The following is a 6,000-nucleotide window of genomic DNA, read 5'->3' as shown; positions in this document are numbered from 1 at the left end:
CTACAAATTCAATTTCAGACTACACTAAATAAAGATATTCTAATTAAAAAAAAACGAGGAAAACATTGATAAGTTCGTTACAGAGTGACTTTTCCAATTCTGACAAACTATAAAACAAAAAAAGTTAAAAAAAAACACCAACATATTCGGGAAAAACTAACATTTAATAAGTAAAAGTTACAAATACGCGATATCTCGGCCGATAGGCCGTTGAGACGACTTACTAAGACTTAGTAAGTCGGTTATCGGCCGAAGTACTGTGTATTTGTAACTTTTCCTAATTAACGCTTAGTTTTTCCCCAAAAATGTTTTTTTGTTTATATTTTGACTTATAGTCCAACCGCGGTTTCTTGTCCTGTACGTGTGTTATACCTATTCTGACATCCTGTTAACTATATTAAGAACATCTAAAAAGAGGTTTATTCCGTGGTTTTCGTCGTCATAAAAGGGATCGATGTTTTGGAGCTCAGGAATATTATGAGGGTCACACTGAATTTCAGGTACAATGACATTATTGTCGGTTTCAATGGGGTTGTTTAACTCGCCTTCAACTCCATAAACTACAGGATTTTCTTCGAAAGAACTATTTTCTCGTGTCTGACGGTATACATCTATTCGATTTCGATGCCACAATATCATTGGGGAATTGCCATTTTCAGTACGAAGAATGTGGTGATTCCATTCGTTTCTCATAGTCTGTAAAGCTCGGTTTATTCTTGGCATATAAATGTAATGAAGCGCGTATAAATGATTGTCATTTGTTGAATCCAACAATTCATGTTCTTCCATAAATATAAAAATGGGTTTGAAATAAGAGGAAACTAATCTGTTGCTCTCAGCCCATAAACGTTCAATTCTCTGATTGTGCACGGATAGTCCAGTTATGAAACTACCTCGGTTTAATCCTCTTTGGACTAACATAAAACGAGCCACTTCAAAGTTTTCTACACCTTTATCAGCACGAACTCGTGATGGCACACCGTAATTTGAAACACCACCGCGAAAAAGTTGTACAACAGAGGCTGCGCGATTATTGGCCAAGCAATTTATATAAATGATAAGGCGGCTGAACCCATCAACGCATCCGTGAACAACGAATCTCCAAGATATTAACTTGTGGTTACTGTCAATGTGCCTGAAAATAATTATCGATTATATAAGTTTTCCACACTATAACAAAGTTAGAGTAAAACGGTTTTCAAGGGAGATCAACGATGATATTCAACAGGGCCGTGCTTAGTAGGGGCAAGCTGTGCGACCGCCCAGGGTCGCTAAATTTGAGAAGATTTCAGCGCCGCTTAAGCCCTAAGCCAGGGCCGGCGCTAGGATTTTCGGGCCCCAGGTAATTTTTTTTTTGGAAATAGTCAGAAAATTTTAGTTAGGCACCCGTTCTGGCGGGCCCCTTTCGTAGGCCCGGGCCCGGGGTACTTTTGCCCCCTTTCGGCTGTTGTAAAAAAAGCAAGGGGGTACAAAATACGGTGTGTAGTTAAAGCTACAACAGCAGAAGACTGATCACACGATTGATAAACTGAGTACCCTCTTAGCAGACGCTAAAGCTTCAGCGTCGCTGTGCCACTTAGGCTCGTTTCGGTTGCGAATTATAGTTGAAAATGTTTAAATTAACAATGTGCGCTTAGGCTCTTAATTTATTGTCACATGATCGGTCCATAGAAATATTTTAGTGGCATTTTTCGCTTTGAAATTTACCGGTCCTGAGTGGCCTTGCACGGCTTTGAGCCATAGGCTCTATAAACTAAAGCTACCATTGTCGATGACTACATTTATTTTGTGCTATTTTGAAACAAAAGTTGAACCTCTTTAGAACTCATTGGGTTTGCAATTTTCTAGCAAATTACCGACCTGTGCGATACATAATATTTTACCATAATGCATTGGCACACTGAACGTTGTAGACACGACGTTGAATGGCTTGCCTTCTCCTTAGGGCACGACCAACTGGATCCAAAATCTGAAGTCGTTCTCGGACTCGCTCTCGTGGCGTTCTAACACCAATGGCTCTAAGTCCACCAATTATATAGGTTTCACCAACGTTGTGCGTTTCTCGTAGGAGCGTTGAAATATGCCCATCTAAAGTTTCATCTGAAATGCTATTATCTTCTTCATATTGTACATGTTCTCTGTGGCGTTGCAATGAACGGCTACTTATCCCTAATGTATCGGCTGTTTGAACCCAATTCATATTAAGGCTTCTACGACAAAATTCAATCTGTTCTCGAGTAACGTCAAACCTTGGTCTCCCTAAATTTCCTAGTCTTACAACTGGAGCACTAAAGGCAATGGTATCCAAGGGAGTCATTTCGGCCACTCTATTTGTTATAAAACTGTTCATGAAGTATAGGTAATTATAGGCACCATACATTATATTAAAAAGTTCATCTTCAACAGCTCCAAGTCCTCTTTCTTCGTACATTTCAAGACTTAAAATTACTGATCCAAAAATCTCACGGTGACCTTCCAGACGTCTCTGGTATATCTCCAAAGCGTTCAAATCACAAGTATATAGATTTCCATGCAATGTTGTAAGAAAATTGATTAGTTCTCTTAAGTAATTATCTGTATCATTACAAATTGATTCATCGACATTTAGGAAAATTAAAAGAAAAATAACTTTTTTTACTCTGTGAAACAACATTTTTAAAGAGTGTCAAAAAATAACTTTCAATTAAGTGCTCTTCGGTTCTGTTGTAAAACGAGCGGCTAAAACACCAACGTCATTCCGGCGGAATGGTTTAAAAAATAATTAGAGATCAAGGAGAACTTGCAACGGAACGACCTAAAATATAAACTATACTAAATAATATCAAAACGCTTCTAGATAGCGAAAAAACACGAAAACATCAAATTATATCTTAAAACAAAAATCAATAAGTAGTAAAATTAGTTGGTGGAATTTAAAATTATTAGCATAATACACATTTAAACCAAACTTTCATATTTTGATAAAATAGTGGGATATATAAAATAAGTGATTTATCAAAATACATATCTTAATCTACATTAATAAGTGTAATCAGAAGCCTATAATAAGAGAAACCTCTAACTCCCTATACCACCAACGTAAAACTTTTGAAACATCTTGTTTTCGACAATGAGCAAAGAAGGTTAACGCGGCCTAGGATTAGCAAATCTCGTGAACGCTACATTTAGTCTTTGTAGCGAAAAAGTAGTTTGCTCTCCAAATCTGAAACGTATCCTTGGTTTAAAATTTTAAACGCAAAAGACGGGCAAGGCTTAACGTTTTTCAAAGCGTATTGATAAAATTATAGGGTGATATCGCCTTCAGAATTACGACTATTGTTAATTAGTATGAATATTTATTATTTCAAATAATAGTTCTAACATTTATTACCTTTATAATGGATAAATTACCAAGTTCAATCAAAACGAGGCGAGTCTCAACATTTAAAATCCCTAGCAAAATCCTATTAACTTCAGATTTCAAGTGATTTCAATATTTATTTGATTAAAGTTACTAATGCTACTAAATTTACGTGATTTCTAGTGATTTCACTGTTGATTGCACAACCGAAGTCCCTCGGTATGAATATATCGAAAGGACTATATTTTCTGGCCACATATCGGCTTAACAAATCTGTATCCCTTCGAATACCTCTAGTTCGAAAACGAGAATTTTGAGCGAGTTAGAGGCTTCTCTTATTATAGGCTTCTGGTGTAATTGACCTGGGGGTGGCTATAATCATTGAGGTATATGCATTTCAATATCGAAAACATTTATACAAAACGTTCATACTTCGATTCGCAGAATACGTATGATTAAAACATCAAGAAATTAACATTTCAATCTACTTTAATAAGCGTAATTAACAAGATAAAAATTGGCCGGGGGGTGCCTATATTTAATGAAATATATGCATTTCAAATATCGAAAAATGTGTTGGTTATTTCTATTAGAGATCGCTGTATCCTAGGATTTTTATTTTATATTTTCTAGCAGTCCTGCCTTTGCATCTCATGCTAATAAACGCATATTCTATTGTTCCTAACTTGATTAGACTTTTACTTCTTATTTCCAGTTATAATAATTTCCCTTGCAACAAAATGGGGGGGGGGGGTTTACACTGATATTAGAAAAGGTTCATTTGAAAGTTCAATTTAAAAAAAGTTTCAGTATTGAACAAATTAAGGTCCATATTATACATACAACAGGGCCGTCTTTCCCATTGGGCAAAAAGGACACAACCTTAGGCAGGAGCGGATCCAGGCCATCAAGTAAGGAGGGGCGATCATGGGCATTCAAAAGTCCTCTGCTATTTCTTCACAAATTTAGTTGGCAGGTATTAAACTAGATGGCGCTATCGTTTCTAAGCTCGAAGCCTATATGGAGCGTGAAAATGTAACGTGGAGCTCTCATTTTCGTTTGCTTAAACGAAGTACTTTCTACAACTAGAAAGTCTAGTATACTCTAGTATAAATATATTTCAATAACTTCAAAAATTGTTATGTTTTTTCAAGTATTCTAAGGGGGGGCGCCCCCATCGCCCCCCCCCCTATGCATCCGCCCCTGACCCTAGGGCCCCAAGATTTTGGAGGGCCCCATATTTCAATTTTTGAAATGCAAAAGAAATTTTAATCTAAAAAAATGTTTTTAACATTGCTCAAAAGTCCTAAACTTCATATTTAGTCGGGTCTATAACCAGGGTAAATCTAAATCGAATAAAGACTTTTGGTTATTAGTATTTTTGAAATTCAGAATAAGATTCTTCTTTAGTAGGACAAATGAAACTATTTGAACCGATATTTGTAGACTAGAGCGACTATAGACTTCGCACTGGAGGTTAGAAACTTGGGTGGGGTTTTTAGGGGTCTCGCCCATAGCTTTGCCTAGGGGCCTCCAATTATGTAAAGACGGCCCTGACGTACAATAAACCATCGGACGGTCATTGTTCAAAAAAGGGGTAATTAAAGTTCAAAAATTAACTATCGGAGGTTCCTACTCCAACCAAGGTTCAAAGGGAGTTCAAAAATTAATCATACCCCAGCAGCGCAAAGAAATCGGCCCGACGGTGTCATTTTTCCGTCGGCCCTACTTGCCCAAAAGCCGTCCACTATCTGCTCGAAATATGACCGTCGGCCGACTGCACGTTTAATAGTCCAGATTTAGCCGTCCGCGGTGTACTACCCTAGTAGCAAAAAAGTGCTAGCTCAGCGCTGTCGAAAAGGCACCGGAGATTACTGCCGGCCAACTGTGAATTAGAGTGGGAGGCATGAAGTACCCGGCCAACACCACGTTTTAGTGATAGCTATCTTTAGGCGGCCCAGCACTCATCCGATCTGTAGCCACCATTAATAGGACCAGTTTGCCTACACAATTTCACATGCCACGCTTTATAAGCACGCGTAGGTTAAAAATAACTAAAACACTAAACTAACAAGGAGACGACCCGAGGTGTAACACACCGATTTCGTTCAAACTCGGGTGTTTGGTAGACCTTCATGTAACTTGAAAAACCCTAAAGGGAAATCTCTCCATAGGCAACCGTTTCGCCATGGCAACCAGAAATGTTTTTGACAACACAAAATGGCAATTTTCCCATTGAAAATAACATGGGAATCTGACCAAATTTAAGTACCCCCTGTCACAATTTTGAAAAAAAAAAAAAAAATTGAAAATGCTAAAAAATAATGAAAAGTTCGAAATTTATCAAAATTGTGACAGGGGGTATCCTCAAAATTGGTCAAATTCCCATGTCATTTTAAATGGGAAAATTTCCATTTTGTGTTGGCAAAACGGTTGCCTATGGAGAAATTTCCCTTTAGAGTTTTTCAAGTTACATGAAGGTCTACCAAACCCCCGAGTTTGAACCAAATCGGTGTGTTACACCTCGGGTCGTCTCCTTTGTAAGTGTCGCGATGATAAAAGAGTAAGAAAAACACTATAATCCCCGTTACGTGGTTTTCCCTGGACACTTCACAGGCTGCTTTTCATTTTACGCTTTTGTTCCGTAGCAACTATAATTC

The sequence above is a fragment of the Leiobunum rupestre genome, chromosome 4 (assembly GCF_980474605.1).
Source record: "Leiobunum rupestre chromosome 4, qqLeiRupe1.1.hap1, whole genome shotgun sequence".
Classification (NCBI taxonomy): Eukaryota; Metazoa; Arthropoda; class Arachnida; order Opiliones; family Sclerosomatidae; genus Leiobunum; species Leiobunum rupestre.
Note: the sequence above shows the minus strand (reverse complement) of the source record.